Source organism: Pinus tabuliformis, chromosome 1_2, assembly GCF_031772625.1.
Source record: "Pinus tabuliformis cultivar Carrire ecotype Pingquan chromosome 1_2, CPIR1, whole genome shotgun sequence".
Classification (NCBI taxonomy): domain Eukaryota; kingdom Viridiplantae; phylum Streptophyta; class Pinopsida; order Pinales; family Pinaceae; genus Pinus; species Pinus tabuliformis.
The window spans coordinates 191,942,609-191,964,099 of record NC_142298.1 but is presented as its reverse complement, the minus strand read 5'-3'; positions in this window follow the sequence as shown (position 1 = coordinate 191,964,099).

Sequence of the window (21,491 nt, the reverse complement as noted above, 5' to 3'; positions counted from 1 at the left end):
TTTAGGATTTTGACCAGCTACCTTAAAACTTTTTGTTTTCTGCACTATTCTTTGAATTTCCTCAATAGGATTTGTAGGCTGCAAACATTCTTCACCAACCTCTTTACCTTCTGCTATAATAACTTCATTTACGCTGCTCATGACCTAGGGAACTTATGAAATTTCCACTAGCTGACTTTCATCATCAACAGAATTTATATCACTAAATAGAATGAAAGAATCAAGATCAATATGGACAACATGTATAGGATGATTAACTGGCTTCTCCTTACTGCTGATCATAAATTTCATCTTCTTTTCCCTATAAAGTTTCCGGAGCTGTCCAAAAATAGGGATAGTGGCGTATGAAAAGTCAAGTTGCAGAGTGCCCTTTAATTTTTCTCCCCAAAAACTCGAAAGCAACATGCCAAACGTAGGAGGAATATAAGAAAATACGACATCGATGAGTACATTTTTGGCCAGGATTTGGTCCAAGGACACAACCAAGTCTTTAATGAGGCCAAGGCATTTCACTCTTCCAGAATCAAAGGAATAAAGATCATGGTAAGGTCGGGTGATACTCAGTCCTAGTTTATCCATGATGGCTTTAGGCATCAGATTATGTGAGGTGCCAGAATCTAGCATGGCATTATGAAGGATAAAATCATGAAGTTTAAGACTTAGATAAAAAGGAGGGATTTCACTATCTTCAGGAGCTCCTTCTAAGGCTGGACCAAAAAGGATTGCTAGCTCATCATGAACCACATTAACTGTATCAGACATCTGGTCAACCTTAAGCATCTTTGCAATTTGAAATTTATATTTGTCATTCCTTACCAATTCGGTGAGGGGAATAGCAATCTTCAATTTAGAAATTTCATTCTCCAAACTAAAAAGATTAGATTGCTTTTCTACCTCTTTTGCAGCAATGTCCTTCCTTTTTGTTTGGCCTTTAGCTTGAGATTCCTTCTTGTGGCTTTCAGTTTGCAATTCTTTGTCTTTCCTCACATTGTTGGTAGAGGCTTCATTTGTTCTATCCCAATTCAGTATGACAATGTCCTTGTCTTTATTCTGACCTGCAGGAGCAATTTCTTTGCTTGGTGTGTCCTTTTGTAGATTTTGTCTTTTCTGAGTTAGAGTGACAGGTACATTTCTATTCCTCAAATTTTACTGCTTTTGGAGATGACTGAGGGCATTCTGATATCCTCTTTGGTACTCTTTAGTTTGAACAACCCATAGATCTTCACTTGCGAACACGAATTGCTGATCACTTGGTATTAGAGAATCTTCGGAAAACTGATCTTCTTCAGTTAGGAAAGTACGCAGTTCATCTTCTTGAAAGAAGTGATTTGCTTCTACAATTTCTTCTTCATCTTCTTCTTGAATTTCAGTATAATTTCGTTGAAATGCAGCTCTTACTTGAACTTGAGGATCTTGGTTTCGCTTCTCTCTCTATCGATTTCTGAACTGCTATTGTTGCTGTCTGTGAAAGTTAGGATTCCTCACTGAAGGGTCAGCTTGTCGATCAGTTATGGATATTCTATCCATCATCCTCTCCATAGGTTTTTTTAGATTGTCAAGCTTTGCATCAGACGATGATGCAGGCTCTTCTTTGAAGACAACTTTCTTCTCCGCCCTTTCTAGCTTTGATTTTGACTTCTTAATGAGAAAATTGATTTTGACACTGATCGAATTCCACTGCATCTCTTCAAGAGTAGTATTATCTCTTTCTTTGAGATGGTAGGCTATGTCTGGATCGAAAGCATCAGGATAATGAAGAAGAGCCAAACCAGGAGGAGGCTTCATATCATCAGGTATGGAATTGTACACTGTATTGAATCTTGCTGTAAATTCTTGAACTGTTTCATTTGGGTTCCTTTTCATTGAATTATACTCAGCCAATATCTGTAATGGATTTTTCTTCTCTTGCCAACGAGCTAAGAATAATTCAATCAATCTTTGAGAACTGTTAATAGAATTAGCAGCCATACTTCGAAACCATTTCTTAACATCTCCTGAGAAACTTTGAGCTATAATCCTCATCTTGGCATTCTCTTCATCAATTTCTTCTAAATCAATGAAATCTATTAACTTGTCAACATGCTGCTGAGCTGTAATTTCTGCACTTCCATCAAACAAAGGGAGTCTTTGACCATAATTCTAAGGCAAATCAGCAAGTTGAGCAAGCAGTAAAAGAGGTGCAAATATCGCCATGACTGCTGGAGATAGTGGAGGTGCTACAATGGATTGTGTAAGGAAGGGTGATGATACTGATGGGGATGATGGAACTACTACAATTGGTTGTAAAGGAAAAGATGGGACGAATGGAGGTGGTATGAAAGATGATGAAATTGAAGCTTTGGGAGATGTAGCAGATGTGCTTGGAGGTGAAATAGAAGATGAAGCAGTGGCCAGGTATTCAAGTTGATATTGAACAAAATCTTTTTTAGTAGTGATCTAGAGTTGGTCAGCAAGGCTTTGAAGCTTATCAAAATTCAACCATAGTTCATGATGAGTTTTAGCAGACAAAGATTCTGAAGAAATAGAGAGATTTTCAACCTTTAAAGGTTCTAATGTTACTTCAGAAATACAGGACTCAGATTTTTACCTTGAAAGAGATAATTCTATTTTCTCATCAAAAGGAATTTTCTCAAAGGCAAACAGATTTTTAGGCAGAGAGGTTGTTCTTTAAATTTTTCGAACTGCACCTTTAGTGATGGGTAATCTAAATTTTCTGAGTAGTCTTTCTGGATCTTCAACAATAAAGGGTGGATTTGGGTCAGGGTTTGACCTGGTGTGCCTTTTGGAAGCTAGAATGTATACACCCTAAACTGATGAAATTTATGAATTCAACCTATCTTTGAATACTAGAAACTGTGAACTACAGAACCAATTCTTTGAAATCTCTTTAGATATTTCCCAGGAATGATTTAACAGTCGTTCCCAGGCAACGACGCCAAAAATGTTAGTCCTTACAATCTCCTAGGCTGAAAAGGAAATAGAGAAGGGTAACCTCAAACCACTTCAGCTCAGTAGCTAGCCCTACTGAGCATGAGAGGGATCTATTTAAGTCTCTTATCAATGATATGACTTTAAAGAAAATGAATTTTAGGCTAGACATGTGTATTTGTTTGTTTTTTTGTGAAATTTTGGTTTTTAGGGTTTGCTGAACTTAGGGTTTAGAGCCACAAATAGGTCTAGGTTGTAGGAGTGTAGGAGCAAATATGAGAAGGAGCTAGATATCATAAGCCATGGTGTATTTTGAATATTTTCAGTGTAGTATAGAGGATATAGTGTGGAAGAAACTAATGAGCATAAGTAAACATGATTTCATTAGCTTAGGAAGACATACACATAACTATGAAAACCAGATAACAGAGCTTGAAAAACAAGAATTCTGTGTATTTTATTGTAAGGCATCCATAGAAATAAGAGATATAATGTAGATAAATATGTTTAGACCATTAGAAAACAAAAATAATGAAGTACAAGCACCATGAACTCAGTGGGATAGAGTTCCTTGAAAATACCTGCAACCTGTCTTTGTATTAGCTGAAAAGATGATTACATGCAAGATTCCTTCACAAAAAGTTCAACCCTCTTCTCCTCAAGAGAAATGATACATATAGACTCTCCTAGACTAGTTTCCCACCTTCAGGAGTCAAATTATTTGGTGGAGGAACTGACTCCAAGATTCTCTCAACCAACAGGTGAGAGTGAGAAGGTGAAACTCAAACACTTCATGGAGAGTTTGTTTAGGAGTTTGCTTCTTTTATGAGGCCTAATAAACATAAAAAACAACCTATTATGTACATTTATTCATGCCAACATCACCTAGCCTTGAAAATAGTGCCATTACATAGAGAATCTTGACTTTTACTAAGTCAAACTAGAAACTAGAAATTTTACACAGTGAAATTTACAAGTTGAAACACAGAAAAGTGCAGAAGCGCAACACCAACTTTGCAATGCTTTTGAGGTGCCTTCTAGGGGTCAAAATGAAAAATGGAGAGAACGGTCAACTAGCCCTTCAAGTCTAGTTTCCATAACATTTTGAATTTCTAAATTTGGACAATGGGAAGGCGTTAAAGTATCCATTCTCCCAAGGTCACTCCAGAAGTGCAACCCCTGTAAAAAATGGTCCAGAATGCTAGTTTTTTGCCACTTTTTTTTGCATTTTTTTCCAAAAATGAGCCACCTCTGAAAAATTTGAGCAAATGGGTTTTTATAGGATGGCAAGATATTTCAAAAAATGTATACCTTTCCTTAAATGGAGGCTTGAGGAAAAAGCGCAGCTAAATTTCTGAATTTAGACCAAAATTTCTCAAAAAACTTAAAGTGCTCAAAATTGAATGGAAGGTGTAAAAACATGTTTTTTAAAGCTTCATAGATGCTTCAGCAAGCATATCCAAGTTTCCCTCATCATTTTGGTCTTTTTTGGCCTCCTTGAGCTTATTTTCAAGTTGCTTTACTTTGACATTGGCGATCATGGTTTGAGCTTGATAGTCATGCACCTTGTGTTTGAGCAACTGATTATCCCTGTTTTCATTCTCAAGGAGCTTATCCAAGTGTTCATTTACCCTATTTAGCCAATTTTCCTTATCTTGATGAACCTCAAGGGAAATCCTATCCTCTAGCTCAAGGTCTTCATTCAACATAATGTGTTCTTGCTCTTCTTGCAGAGCTTTCTTGAGGCCTCTTGTTCTTGTTCTTTTCCTCTTTCCTTTCCCCTTTGATGCTTCAGGCTTTCTTGATTCTATGAGCTCCTTGCCTTTTCCAAATTGCTGCAATAACTTGGCCTTTTCCTTTTCTATGATCAACTCCTTTGATTTGAGCTGACTATTTTCCTGTTCAAGGAATGATATGACATATTTTTTTCTTTCCAAATTGATTGTTAGCTCCTTGATTTGATAGTCCTTATCCCTGATTGTTTGTTGCATGTTTGAAGTCTGATCTTCAGCCTTTGAATCAACCAGTTCAAACTCATGCTCAACTGTGTCTTTCTCTTTTGCTGTCGGTTCCTACTTTGTCGATGAAGAAGGCTTGGCCCCTTTCTCTCCATGAGAAGAAAACACAAGCCTTTGTCCTTTCTTATACACTTTAGTCACCTCAGGTTTGGGTAGCTGAGTCTTCTCCACTATTTTGCTAGAGGACCCCACCTCTGTTTGCTGTTTTGGCACACTAGGAGACTAAGATGCTGCATTTTCTTCATGCCATTTCAGGTTTGTTTCCAAAAAGGCTTCCCAAGATATACCTTTCTCTGCCAGTTGGTAAGGGAAAATGGCTTTGATTAGACTTTGATGAAACAAGCTTGGGGAGTGCTCTTTGTCCTGCAATTGTATTTTTTCAGACATTTTGGAAATGCTCCTAGATAGATAGTTACACATGTTGAATGGCTTTTGAGAGGTGAAATGCATCAGGAGGCGAATATGATAAGCATACAACCTGGAGAATCTACCTTCACAAGTGAAGAACCTCATGACAGTCTTCATCAAAGGGGCATATTTCTCCAATAAATACCTAAAAGGCATAAGGTGAGTATGTGTTTATCTATATGGTGTCTTTAAGAAAGGCTTGTAGTATTCAAGATCTAGGCTCATTCCTTTGAATCAATATTCGCCATTGTCTGGTAACCCTGTTGCAAGTGAGATGGAGGTCACTGAAAAACTGAACTCAACACCAGCGATGACAACAGTCTCACCTTTCAGCCGAGTTGCCACCCAATCTATTAATTTTTCATGAAATCCCACCTCGCTCACCCTTTTGCAAAATTACAGGCAATGTACATCATCGAAGCATTGTTTGATGAAAGGATAGGAGTTGATTGCATTACAGTTTGATGGCAGGCAACGAAACATAAAGTGTGAGGTGTGAATGGAAATGAAGTGATGTGAAGGTGGTTTTTGACAAAATGATGGAGGAGTTTTGGGAAAGGTGAATATGGACTTTGGAAGCTGATGAAAATGAGTGGAGAAACAGTGGAAGAGTGATTTTCTTGCAAGGAGAAACAACATGGTTTATAATGAAACTTGCTCAAAAACCTCTAGGAATGAGCTAGGGTTTTGCTTTTTGAGTGTTATAACTTTGTTTTGAGGTGGGTTAAATGGTTAAAATGGTTTATTAAACATGTATTCAGGTGTAGGATATATTTTTACTTGTTTTAGAAACCAAAAATAAAGATGGCCATTTTCACCCTATCATTTCCCATGCAAATTTCACTAAACCCTAATTTGAAGAATCATTGACATGAGATGAATTCGGAAACGAAAATGAGGGATAATTATGGTGTACTTAATTGTCCCTTGTCTTAGAAGTCAATAAAATCAAGCTTTCAAGTCAAAAAATGAGATTTGGGAGAGTTTTGAACGATTTCTGGGCACTATGTCCTGCGCGCAGCGCTTTGTTCCTGAGCGTAGCGCCAAAGTGCAACACAATTATTCTGAGCGCAACGTCGACCCCCTGAGCACATCGCAATGTTTCTAAGTGTAGCACCTGAAATTTTTTGTCAATTTGCTTAGGAAACCAACTTTTTTGTTCTTTTGGACGTGATAGCTCTATAACAAAGAGTGAACAGCAGGTAAATGAAGGATTTTGGGGGATTTTGAGTTTATATAGGGAAAGTTATTTCACTTTTTCAAAAAGAAATGGGACCCACCCTCCTTTAAAAACTGATTTTTCACTTTATGAAAACAAAGTTACCTTTACCACTGAAAACTTGAGCTGCCTTTTACTTTCCTGAGTGCTGGAACTCCTTCTAGAACTTTTTGAACATGAGAGTATGAGGAATGTGTGAAAATTCAAAAATCAATTCCCAAGAGTTCTTTGTCATGTTTTATTCACTGCTTGTTTTATTCATGAAAATGATGGACCTTGGAAACCCTAGCGACCTAATGAATGACCTGAGACCAAATGGAATGATGATGATGACTGACAAGTTTTTATTGTGACACCTCCATAAAAGTGTGATAGGTGACCAACATGAGTGAATTTCCAAAATATTGACTTCATCTTTAGACTGACCAAACAATGACCAAATTTTTCTGTGTAAACCTAGCAACATAAAAAATTTGATTTTGATAGTTTGGGCAAGCATAGTAAAAGCACATTTGATCCTGGTGACGAGCTAACAAGACTGACACTAACAGAGCTGATGGAGGACAGCCAGTTTCCTCCTGTGGAGAAGGGATTGCTGGAGGCTACACGGTTTGCCTCCATTTGGGCCACAAAGGACTCTGTGCAGGTCACAGAGACAAAATTTTCCTGGGTGTTGATGGAGGTAAGCATTCACATGGCCATCAACTAAAAGCCACAGTTGTCCCCGACTGTGTTTGAGAAATTATCAGAGTACACAGAGTTTAAGGTAGACTTCCATTGCGTATATATCAGGGCGTGGAAGGATCCGCAACATAAGTGGTTTGATCTGCCTTATCTTGCCACAGACGATGTCATTTAGGAGGTTATCAAGCACTGGTCGACCAATTGGCATTCTCCATTCAATCTGGCCGCAGGTAGTAGCAAAGGAATGAGAAGTTCCACGGAGAAAAAGAAGAAGGATGCAATGAAGCAGGTCGTCCAGCATTTGGCTGAGAAGTGAAGGAAGGAGGTCAAGGAGAAGGCCCGACTAGAAAAGGAGCGCACTATAAAGCTGCAGGTCGAGTAGGAACAACATGACTTTGAGCAGAGCGCTAAATCCCCTTCGCCAAAGACTAAGGAAGAGGAGCAGTTAGAATAGGGGGGTGGCAGAGATGAGGAACAAAGCACTTCATTCTGGGTGAAGAGGTACAGGGAACAACAGAAGGAGGGGCCCCAGAATAAGTTGAAAGCAACGAAGCCACCGCTGGATCCCATCACGCTCACAAAAGGTGATCTCGACGAGATTGGAGATAACGTGCATGATACCACAACAGAACTATTGTAGCATTTCGAACAAAAGCACCTACAGTCCCTAGGCACTCTTCAAAAGGATCTACATGAGTTGCATATCTAGACCAAAAGGATCCAGATGGGCACAAGGCAAGTGAGTGATGCACAAACGAGCTTGGCACTAGAGACTAGTCAGGCTGCAGAGATGGTCAGGTCAGTGAATCTCTGAGAATTCATGCTACCAGAAGGATATTTGAGTGTGGAAGCGGCCAATGACAAGGTCATCATGAGTACTCTAAAGAACATCGACCTCAACCTCGCAGCGCTCCCCGACGAGTATCTTCACATGCTGCAGGCAGGTGTGACAACAGAGTTACGAGCGCAAGAGAAGTGCGCGCTCAATCTCATAAGTGAATATCAGGTGAACAACGAGCAAATGTTTGAAAAAAAGTTGGAGGCATTGTAGGCAAAGGAGACAATCCAGTTGTAGAGCGCCCAGTTGGTGGCCGCAGTGGAAGAAGCATGCAGGACAGCGCCGAAGTTGCACATACCGGAGGAGGCGCCACATGAGGCTAAGATCAGGAAACTTGCAGTGGGTGTCTGTGACGCTAAGATAGAGGTGGCCCAATTTCAGTTCGAGCTCAACGTGAAAATCACAGAACTAGAGCTCAGGTCACAGCCTTCGACCCTACCACAAGTTAAGGAACAACATGAAGCAACTGTTAAGGATGGAATATCTACTGTCGATGCTGTGGTGGTGGACTGTAAAACGTTATTTGAGCAGGACATGGAAGTAGTGACGACCCTGCAGGAAGATCCCAACCTGCAAAGATTAAAAACAGAGACCCACGAGCTTCAACAACAGTACAACGTAGTGTGGGCGACAATGCGCACAATAGTTATAGCGCAACACCTCGCCAAGTTACAGGAGGGTAAGAAACTTCTTGCATAAGTGGAAGCAGTGCAAAAAAAAGGGGTAGTGTTTAAGGCGTGGTTGGATCCTTGGTTGGAACAAGCCTACCAAGTCTCCGCCAACATACAGGAAAAGTTGGCGAACCTGCAACTTACACAACAAAAGATTAAGCAGGACAGTGAAGGACCGGCCACAGAACAATTGGTCGAATAGGTGAAGCAGGCAGCCACGTAGAGCACGAATAAAGTAATAGTGGTGCAAATGGAGCTAAGGGATCTTTGTAGCAAGATATCCATGCCAGCTAAGTGACTCGAGGGCGAGTCACGATCTTTGTGTTGGGGGCTATTGGGATGGGGTCCCCTGGGTCAGTTTTGGGGCAAAAGCCCAAGTTTTAATGTAAAAAGATGTAAAGTCTCTGCAAATTGTGGTCGCGGAGTGCGTAGTTAGTTAAATAATCAAAAAGGGTTTTACCCTTCTTTTATGAAAGTTGAGTTGGCTTTTGAAGATATACCCATGGTCCACGGACCATGGGATTGTATAAATAGGTGTGTCTTAGGGATGGCTAAGGCAAGTAAGTGAAGTTGTCTATGGGTACAAGAGAGGAAGTCTAGCACAGAAGTAGAAGTCTCAGAGGAGGGAAAGGCTTTGCAGTTGAGTGCGTAGAGGCCTAGAGTAGTGTCTGCAGCTGAGTGCACGGACCCCTGCAGTTGATTGTGTAGGGATGTCTTGAGTCTGTCAGCTTAACTGAATATCAATAAAGAAGATTGTTGTAGAAAACCTTGTGTTTTATCTATTAAATTTTGTTATGTATGAATGCACTTTATGCTATGATGAATAATGGGTTTATGAAATAATGATGTATTGATGCGTAAATTTACTTGATCAACATTGTTATCTGAACGCAATTAATGTTAAGTGATTATGCGAAGATTGTAATTATTTGTGTTAAATTTATCAACACTTAAGTAGATATGAGCAAATAATGGTCTAAAGGGTAATCTAAAGTACACGTAAGTAGCTAATTGACCTTCTTAAGGTCCACAAAAGCCAATCGTAGACCTTCGCAAAGGTCTAGAGGCCGATTGGAGGAAGTTACAACACTAGGTTGCAGGAGCATAGAGGTCTGCGCGAAGGCATATCTAGGTCGCCAAAAGGACATCACACTGATTTATGGGTCTAGAAACTTAGTTCCAACATCCCTCCATACTACTTCGGGTGAGAATTCAGTGTGCACTCTAGGGATTGATGCCGAAAGGGCCAGTAGTGTAGGGATTTGTTTGGTGCAACTAACTTTGAACCTAGGTCAGGACCCCCTAAGCCAAAAAATGGTTCCGTTGCCGAGGCCAAGATCTGCATAAAGAGATGTGTGATGTTGCATCACTGGAATCCAACCAAGAAGGAAATTGAGAAGTCGTTGGATAGGAAGATCCACGAATTCACGGAGCAAGAAAACATAAATCCGCACCTGACAAAATAACAGTGGTTGGACAGATATTTATATATATAAATACATGAAATCTTCTTCTGTACCTTCTCGATCGAACTATACAAGTGGATTGCTAAATTGGTGGATGACCAAGGAAGATGGAGGCTTGACGGTCCGATAGTGTGGACCCTGGAACTCTACGGAGGTTGGAAGCTTCTGAAGATAAGATCGTGCACGCAATTGATCACTGGATTGATTGAATCATTGAAGGATTTGTTACAGAGTTCGCGGTTGATACCTCAGTCAGTTACAGTGAAGTGGAGCGACACTTCTTCAACGGATCATGAGGTAAGTATTTATGATCTTTGAATGCTTGGATTAAGATAATGTTGTGTGAAAAATGGGTTATGCAACTGCCTTTATGTTTGGAGCTACGTGAAGTGGAAACTTCTTCAGGGATAGAGGGAGAACATGTCCTGAATATAGCCCGCTGATTGAACCTCCTCTGATTGACGACGAGGGAGCAACATAGGCTTCACCGCAGAGCGCTGTACAATTGATAAGGCAGGGTTTTCTGCAAATATCTCATCCATCTACACCACCTCCACCTTCACCTCCACAACATACACCTTCACCCACATCGACACCACCATCTCTGCCAGTCAACATGTCAAATACCATGAAGTTGCCAGTTTTCAAGGGCTTAGGAAGTGAGGATACTGATCAGTTTTGGTTTGTTGCAAAGGATATGTGGACATCACAACAAATTATGGATGATAATATAAAAAAAGTGTAGTTGGTTACTGCTCTGTAGGATCGTGCACTAACATGGTATGTTAAGTATTGCATAGATAATCTGCTGGCGTCATTAGCAGATACTCAGACCGTTTTGAACAAGGATTTCGGTAAGCCTAAATCTGAATCGCAGCTGGTAATTGGATTTAAAGAAATCATGATGAGGCTCGGTGAAATGCCATGGGAGCTAGATCAAAGACTGAAGTATGGGATCCACGAAGCTAATATGAATCTCACAAATAGCCAACAACGTGATTGGTTTATAGCTACGCTCATGCCGCGCTTAAGGATTGCTTTATCACAACAAAAGATAGGAACTCAGGCAGAAGCCCTGGAAATCGTAATGAGATTGCATGAGTCACCTATCCAGGACGCTTCTTTGGGAGTTCAACAGATTCATGAAGAGCTACAGAACCTCTACTTGGAGTTGCAGAGCTTGAAGAAGGAAAAAGTGGCTTGGCCGGAGGTGTGCAAAGAAGTTTGGTGTCTTAAGTGTAAAAACTAGGGGCATGATAAAGATCACCACCCTATCTTCACGAATTAGATCACAGGAGGGGGGCCTATGCCCCTAAGGTAGGAAGCTCTAGCAGGACAAAGTGTGGGGCCCTCGCTATGGTGTGCTATTTTCAAGTCGTCGGAAAACATGTAACAGACAATTGTCATTTTCTCCAAAATTTTGTATAGACACCACAACAATTGTTCTGCGATTTATGCAAATCGGTGGGCCATGATGAGCACCACTGTCGGAGCTATGAATTAATGATGGATGGAACACCTATGTATTAAATGCAAGTAGAAACTCGGCCTCTGGATTAGGGTGCTAGGGGAAGCGCGAAGGATATCAGGGGCGTGGACGAGGCCGAGGAGGAGGAGGACCTGGTAGGGATCGAGGGCAGGTCATCTGTTACAATTGCGGAATGCGAGGACACTACACATGGGAGTGTATGAATCAGACACGATCGTCATGTCAATACTGCACTCAGTTTGACCCCACCATTGAAGAATGTCCTGTGCTGATGGACAAGATGTAGGAAAAGAAGGAATAGCCTTAGCATCCTACCCGGAACTTACAGATGATAAGGGTCGAGCCCCGCGAAGAGGACCTGAATGTGAATATCGTGCTGCGGAGTGGGCTCACAATTGGTGACGATAAGGGAAAACAACTTGAAGAAGGTGGATGGGTCCGAAAGGCCCCAGAAAAGGAGGTTGGGTTTGATCTAGAGCATGTGAAGGAAACATTCATGGAAGCAAAGAAAAGCTTTGCTGAAGCCTCTACCTCAAGTAGTCAGAACAAACTGCTAGATACTAGTGTGCCTACAAAGGTTGACCCTTCTCTGCTTACCACCTTCTTGGAAACTTGTATGAAACTACTGCGTTATAGCAAGGATGTGAAAGGGCTACAAGAGTTGATAAACAAATGTGTCGGTAAGGATAATACTTTTGATGGAGCCCACGTAGTCAGAAAGATCGGTAATCATAAGAGAAGAACAGGGCACGAGATGAGGCTTATCACACAAATAGGAGACTATGAGATGGACTAGGTTGTTTTGGATTTGGGGTCTGATGCGAACGTATTGCCTAAACAAACCTGGGAGAGAATGGGGAGACCATCACTACAGTGGTCTTTGATTCAACTGAGGATGATGAACCAACAGAAGATTATCCCTATGGGACGATTACATGGAGTTACCATAGATATAGAAGGTGCGAGAGCGCTGGCTGATTTTGAAGTAATAGAAATTGTTGATGATAGCAATCCATATCCCACGATCTTGGGAATTGATTGGGCTATCAACATGAATGGGGTCATCAATTTGAAGAAGCAGACAGTCTCGTTTGAAAGGAAATCAATCTGCATTGTACCATTGGATCCTACAGAAGGACCGCGCTATATTGAACCAGTGTGCGACTATGAGGAGAGTGATGATGATTTGTATCAGATATATAAAATCATAGCTCGAGACTAAGACTGGGTTAATCTGACAATTGATGGAAAAATTGCACAGGATTGCAAAAGTTCCAGTACCTCGAATTCAGACGAAGAGTTGGAACATTGGCGAAACAGGTTGCACGAAGTATCGACGCTGCGCTGCAACATGATGACTAATTGTTGCGTTGTGTGTCATCGGAGGTAAGAAATTTTCCTTATTATGATGGTTTAACTAATGTAGAAAAATTTTTGGATGCTTTTGAAAGAGAAGTTCCCGAGTATTACCACTTTTAGGCGTTAGATTGGGCACTGTGCGCTACACCTGCTCAGTGGTGGGGTACGCACAAAGACATATTTTATGAATGGTGTGATTACAGAAGGATGATAAGAATGCGATTCGGTCATCCTAAAGTAAGGGTAACTAAGAAGTGTGATGGGAGGAATGATCCGCGCGATCATTTGGCCAAATGGACTAAGGTATATGGAATAGAACCGCAACCAGAATGGGTGCATTTATTCTGTCACACTTTGGACATAATCATTATGAATTGGTATTTGGAAACGGAGCTCCACCAAGGCACCGCGAAGTGGGATTTCTTAAGAGAAGGGTTCATGAGGACATTCAGCTTTGAATATGGGTTCGAAAGCATCGATGAGGTGCTACAGGAGGTTAAGGTAGCGATCTTCCGAATCCTATAGGATCCTTTGGAATTGATTCAACCAGATTGGAGCACCCAGCTGCACCATGCGCTGGAATGCTATAATATGACTTTTGAAGTAGAGGATGAGGATCCAAGGAATATCAATATCCCAGAGGCAGAAGGCCACCGCAAGGTTGAGGGACCGCAGATAGAGAATCCAGACATCACCGCGCCATTGAAAACTAGGTAAGTAAACATTGGCACAAAGGCAGAGCCAAAGTTTGCAAAGATTGGGGATTACTGGGATGATGCTACAGTAGATAAAGTTGCCGAGTTGCTCTGCGAATATCAGGATTTATTCCCTACAAATTTTTCGAACTTGTAAGGCATCATAGGTGATTGGGAGTGATGAAGATAACTCTGAAACCAGACGCGAAGCCCATTGAGTAGAGGCCATATCGCCTTACTCCCAAATACAAGGAAAAGGTCTGCTTAGAGTTGGACAAGATGCTTGAGGCAGGTATTATTGATCCAGTGGAGGAATCTGATTGGATGAGCCCAATGGTAGTTCAGGAAAAGAAGTAGAAGGACAAAATAAGAATTTGCATAAATTCCTGTGTGCATGATCCTTTCCTGACACTGTTTATTGACGAGGTCCTGGACAATGTTAGCGGATAGGAGGCCTATTCGTTTACTGATGGGTTCTCTGGATATCATCAGATCAATATTATGCCAGAAGACAAGAGTAAAACGACTTTTGTGACGGAATGGGGTTGTTTTCAGTATACGGTGATGCCCTTCGGACTCAAAAATGCATCAGCAATATTCTCTCACGTAGTCATCATGACATTCAAAGAGTTTATTCAAAATTTTTTGGAGGTCTATTTCGATGACTGGACAGTGTTTGGGCTAGTCAAGTGCCATGTAGACAGTCTGCGATTAATGTTGGATACGTCTTGAAGGTATAAGATTGTGCTGAACTTGAAGAAGTGTTTGTTTTGTGTCCCCTTTGGGATTTCGCTGGGTCATGTGGTATGCAGGCAATGAATCATGGTGGACCCTGCCAAGATTGTGGTAATAATCGATTTGGAAGCCCCAAGGAGTGTTAAACAACTGCATGCAACACTGGGCCATACCAGGTACTATTGAAAGTTCATCAAAGCTTATGCTCAGATTACCGTGCCCATGGAAAAGTTGCTAAAAAAGGACACTACATTTTGTTGGAATGAAGAATGTCAGCACAGTCTAGATGTCTTGAAGGAGAAAATGGTTACCGCACCGATCTTGGCCTTCTTGGACTGGAAGAAAGAATTCCATGTGCATGTTGATGCCTTGTGTATTGTGTTGGGCGCAGTGCTAACACAGGCTGGCGAGGGAGAATTGGATCACCCTATAGCATTTGCAAAAAGAAAATTGTCAAAGGCAGAGAATAATTACTCCACAACAGAGTGTGAGGGATTGGCTATGGCATACGTGCTCCAAAAGTTCAGGCACTATCTGTTGGGTGGACACTTCAAGTTGTACACAAACCATTCCGTCGTGAAGTACCTAGTCAATAAGCCTGTGTTGGTTGGGAGAAATATGCAGACGGCTACTGTTATTTCAAGAATATGATTTTGAGGTAATTGTGAAGCCAAGAAGGTTGAATGCAGGCCTTGACCATCTATCACGCATTGAGACGAGAGAAGAGCCTCTAATTTAGAGGAAGGGTTGCCTGACACGAAACTCTTCGTCGTACGCATAGCGGATAACCGCTTTGTGGATATTATCCACTTTTTGGATATTATCCACTTTGTGGATATTATCCACTTCTTGACTACATGGATGGCTCCAGAAGGATACACTAGTCAGCAGAAGAAAGAGTTGGTAGTGCGCGCGACTGATTTCTTAGTAATTGCGGGACATTTGTATAAAATGGGATCGGACGAGATAATTCGATGATATGTGCTGATTTTGAAAGGAGTAATATCCTTGCTGAATCTCATGGAGGAGCTCCGGGAGGGTACTATGCAGGACAAGCAACAACGCAGAAGAGTTTTTGCACTAGGTTATGGTGGCCGACGCTGCATAAAGATTCTAAAGCATATTGTAAGGCAGGCAACGCATGTCAAAGGACGGGCATGCCATCGCGAAGGGATGAGCTGCCATTGAATCCACAGGTGTCATGGCAGCCATTTGAGAAATGGGCAATTGATTTTGTAGGATAGATTCAGCCCGCAGGTAAGAAAACGGGTGTGCGTTACATCATCATCGCGGCAAAATATATGACCAGATGGGCAGAGGCACAACCTATGAGGGACTATACAGGGGCAACAACAATAAAGTTTTTGTTTGAATATGTGTTGACCAAGTTTGGTTGCCCAAAGGTATTTATGAGTGATCGTGGTACACATTTTCTCAATGAAAGGATCAACATGTTGACAAAAGAGTTCCAGGTTTACCATCAGAAAAGTACACCATATCATCCTCAAACAAATGGAACCATTAAGGCTTTCAATAAGATATTCAAAAATGTGCTAACGAATATTTGCAACGCGTAGTGGAATGATTGGGACGTGCGCGTACCAATGGCGTTATGGGCATATAGAACTACTTGCAAAAAGCTAACAGGTCAGATACCCTTCCAATTGGTTTATGGTGTAGAGGCTGTAATGTCGATGGAATACATAGTGTCGAGTCTACGCATAGTGACTTTCATAGGAATGGCAGACCGCGGATCCTTAGAAGAAAGGTTCACGTAGCTAATGGAGCTCGAAGAGGATAGGTTTTTGGCTGGATTCCATCAGCAGGTTCAGAAGGAACGCGAAAAAGATTGGCATGATCAGCACATGAAACTGCGCATCTTCAAGGTAAATGACTTGGTTTTACTATATGATAGCAAGTACACTAAGTTTCCAGGAAATTTTTAGATGCACTGGCTAGGGCCATATGTCCTCAAAGAAATTACAGATGGTGGTGCAGTTCACCTCACAAAGTTGAATGGAGAGCCATTTCTGGGAAGGGTAAATGGAAGCTGGTTGAAGCCATACACAGGGGATCCAACTCAATGACTACATGATGACATGACAATCTTAGCGCTCCAGGTAGCTGCAAGGGAGTGCGGGACTATAAACTACATTGCTTGGTTGGTGGAACTATGCGATAGAGGGGCTGCGTGGAAAAGGGTGGTGTCACAGTATCAGAAGGTGCGCGAAGGAAGTTGAACTATGAGGGGAGACACTGCACAACACAACCAAAAAATGACCGTTACATTCACTATTCATGATTTGACAACCAGGAGATGGTTAAGAGGAGCGGGGGGGGGGGGGGGGGGGGGGCGACATTTAAGGCTGAAATATTTGAAGATCTGCTTTGTTTATTTGTTTGTTTGCTTAATCACTTTTCTTTCACATTCACTTCTGCTTCTATTTTGCTTTGTTGTTTGTTTGCTTGTTTTGTTTGTAGGTTAGTTTCACATGAAACCATGTATGACTCTTGAAACAAGATGGGTAAAGTACAAGGGGCCTTGTGCAACTATCACTACTTGGTTATCTATCATCTTGCATCTATATGAAGAACTTGTTACTTTTAGTCCATGATACGTTGATGGAAAATACGTACTGTTCGAAGTAAACCTTGGTGAAAACACAACGCTTGTGCGCTAACTAGTATCACCTACTCTAGTCAGTTGTTTTTGGGTTAACCCTTGTCAGCTCAGTCAAGTAGGGTAAGGTGAGGGGGAAAACCTTAATAGGCACGTCAGAGGTATATAATAAAATACTTCTCTAAAGGAACAACCTCTTTTGCTCTCAATAAGTCAGGATCCCTCTTTCACCTCAGAAATGAATAAGTGCTATGCATAGTTATGGAAAAATAAATAAAAAGTGAAAAATTGAAAAAATGAAAAATGAATAAGGAAAAAGAAGAGAAAGGCTTCCTGTGCAGAGAGGTGATGCAAGTAACTCCGTCGAGGTACTGACCAGGCTCGCTGGAAACGGAGCAATGCTTGTGTTCCTGCATGACTCCACTGGGGTACTGTCTAGGCCTGCTAGCAGCGGAGCAACACCAGAGATAAAACTAAGACTCCGACGACTATACTGTTTGTGCACCAATATACCCCTCAACCCCAATTGAAACAATTTTGTTGCCTTGGCTTGGAATGTGTGTCAATTTGACCAAGAGCTTGGTAGATGCTACATCTTACAATCAAGCTAGTTTGGAAACCTAGATGAACTGAGAACTGAACAATACTTCTGGAGGTGTTAGACTTGCTTTTCACGAACAAGGTCCATTCAGAGTGCTGGAGTTCTACCAGTGTGTCTCCAAGTGTTATAGCGGCTACAACCACCCTCCAAAATTTTTCCTTAGCTTCGTTTTGGAGCCTCCCTACCAACCTTTCACAGCACCATGTCTTGCTTCGTCAAGTACATAAGCTTCAGTGATTTTCTTGCAGAATGACAACCTATTGATCAAATCTTGTTGCATTACCCTCATAGGCTATTTCTCCGGACTTGGTATAGCTATAGGTTTAGAAACACCCTCAAGAAATTGCACAATTATGGAGGGCAACCAACTTTCCCTCCAGAAATTGTGCAATTCTGTCTGGTAGCCTGCTGAGCTCTAGAATTGCACAAATCTGCCAGTCAACCCTCACCCAGAAAATTGCGCAATTCCTCCCAACAAGGCTTCTCAGCCTAGGAATTGCGCAATCCTAGGCAGTAGTCAACTGCTCTGCCAAGGAATTGCGTAAATATCTTGGGAATCTAGCCCAGTTCCCTCCTAGAAGTGTGCATTTTTTCCCAGCAGTTGAGCAGGCTCTTGCATGTGCAGTTGGGTTGACTAGTTCCACCCGACACCAAAGAAACTTGACTTGCATACGTGGCTGCTTTTTCCCAGAAAAGAAAAAGCAACATGGAAAAAGCATCCCTTGATTTAGGGAGCTATTTTTAGCAGCTAGAGGTTACATGCAAAGATCATTTTAGAATCTTTCCTCCAAGTGTCACTCTTTCCTAGATTTGTGGCATGCATGTCATGAGCTTCAAAATTATTTATTTGATGCTTCAGAGCTCATTTCTTCACATCGATCTTGGAGCTCTAACATCCCATAGCACATCCAGGACTCTTTGACACATCTAGCTCAACTATTCACGGGTAAGTGGTCTCAACTTGTATTTTGCAACATTTTTGTCACTTTTTGTGTTTTCGCTTGTGTGAGTGTTGTTTGCTTGATTTCTTTGAATGCTTGCTATCGTTTACATGCATACTAGCTTGTACTAGCACCGTTTCATTTTTCGTTAGCATCTCACTGTTGTCACATGCATGAAACTATTTTGCACGAACGATCGTCGATTCGGTGACTCGCTTCACCCACATGCATGTTGTTCCATTTTCTAAATATTTCATTCACTGTTTGCATGCACGATCATTTTCTTCTACTTACACTCAGTATCACCATGCATTCACTTTCACATTTGCTTTCAGTTGCCCGTCGGTGGGTCTCGGCAGCCTTGGCTCAGACTCTGCCTCACCAAGACATCATTGTGTAATCCTGAGAGGGAAGGCTCTATCTTCCTCTCAGGAAATGCACATTTCTGCCCAGGAGTTGTCCTCCAGTATATCATTGTTCAATTCTGAGGGACAGTGACTACTGGCCCAGAAAATTGCGCAATGCAGTCACTAATCCTGCAACCATTGCCAGCTAAAATTGCGCATTGCGCAATTCCAACAGTCAAAAGTCATCCTGGATTACACATCACACAATTCTAGCAGTCAGTCATGCCTCCCAGACATCCCAGAATGCCTTTTGCGCAAGTCTGGCAGCTAGTATCCCATCCACCCAGAAGAAATTACGCAATCCTTGCTGGTCAATCCCCGGCTATGTGTTATGTCGTTCCCAAATTTGCTTTGGTTTTCACTGACATATTTCTTGCCATGCATGTCACTTTGTCTCCATATCTAGCAGGTGTTTGTCTACCTCTTAACAGTTCAGGATCAATGGCCTCCAAGAGAGTAGGATCAAAGGACACTGATGGAAGTGCAATTGGAGCAGTAGTTGAGCGAGTGTCCGCAAGTCTACTGATCTATGAAGATACCAAGTTGATTCTAGACAAGGACATCAAGCTGAAATGGAAAGAGGTCAATGATGCATTTTCAGGCACATTTGGGGAATACCTCGAAGACTGCCAGGTATATGTGAACATCCACAAGTCCGGCTTGTATCGAATTGCATGCAGATACCCCACGTTCCTAAGCACGGACATGATACATTGTATCATCTCGCACATTGATCCTGAGACGATGACTTTGAGCAGTGTCAGCGGGATGAAGATTTCAACCTTCAGGGCACAGGATTATGATGATATGTATCAGATGTCGGAGCCTATGATCATCATGGAGACTCCCTTAAGCTTACCTAGCAGCAATGCCATCTCCAGAGACATTTTGAAGAACTGGGTAAAGGAGTCGGCTAGATTTAGGATGACACTCAACCAGATCTACAAGACGAAGATACTACGGAAGGTGTATCAATACTTGGTCATCTTTGCATGTCGACTGTATGGCCAAGAAAGCATGAAAACCTTCCCACAGAGTTGGGTGATTGTGCTGGACCAACAAGAAAGAGAGGGAAAAGAATGTAACTGGTCCGACATGTTGGCTCATTAGCTGAAGGAACAGGTAACAAGGGATTGACAACTGCCCAAAGGTATGGAAGCATAAATATACATGTCCACCTTCATTTTGGATGTAATCTATGTCTGACAGCTGTTCCTAAGCTTGAAGTGGGCATGGTCACCGGTGGATATTGCTATGAACACTTATTGTAAGATGTTGTCCGAATGCAACTTCAGAGGATTTATCACACGACTGTCCGATAATTTTGTCACCCCGGTTTACAAGATGATATTCGAACATGATCCACCCTGCATGTCGAAAGCAGCAATGGAGGCACTGATAGACATAGCTGATTGGTATGCCTCACCGTCCGGAACCTTCATATGGATGTACAACGCGGAGAAGCCTTCGCATGTTCAACCGAAGTTTTCCTTGGACATACTCATCATGCAGGAAGTAACATATCACAAATCGATAGGATTGACAACTAGACTGCACTAAAAGAAGAAGGCACCTTGGCCCACTCTTCCATTGCAGATCGGGTTATACGAGATTCAGAGTTTCAAGCAATCGGATATCAAAGCAGAAAAGATGAAGAAGTATCCATTTGACCTCCAGAGTTACAATCCGTATGACCCACATTGTCTTGTGAAAGATCACTGTGTGAGAGTACAGTTCAATTGGATCCATGGGGCATGTCATTGGGCGGAGGAGGACCCATGGAGATATTGTTAGAACTCCTCTAGACTCAATGAACCGGTCGGCTTCACTGTGGAATGGTTAGTGAAGCAATGTGAAGAAACATCCCAAAGAGCACCAGAAGTAGTAGCAGCAACAAAGGTGAACATACCAGTGCATGAAAAGGGTAAGAGGACGATTGCCGATAGCATGGAGGAAGAGAAAAGCTACAAGTTCTGAGCAGATCCACTTGTGGAGAAAGTAGCTATGGCCATAGAGAAAAGAGGCAACAAAATGACAAGAGAAGTGGGCAAAGGTAGAGAGAGAAACATAGAATGGAGGAAACATAGAAGGAGTTGCATGAGTTGAAGGAGCAACTCCGAAAGAAACAAGAGTTGCACAAACAAGAGAAGGAAGCGCAACAACAACAGGCATAGCAGGGGGTGCAACATGTGCAGATGGATGAAATAACACCTGTACAGGTAGTGGACTCATCAAAATAGCTGGCATTAGGCAAACATGGTGAACCATCGTAGGAGCAGGACTTTGCTCAGGAGATAGAGCGAGCGCTTGAACAAATGGATACGGATATGGAGCAATAGGAGTTAGAGAAGGACATCGACCTCATGCCTCACAACCAAGAGGTCGACCCACCAGCTTCACCACATCCAGAAT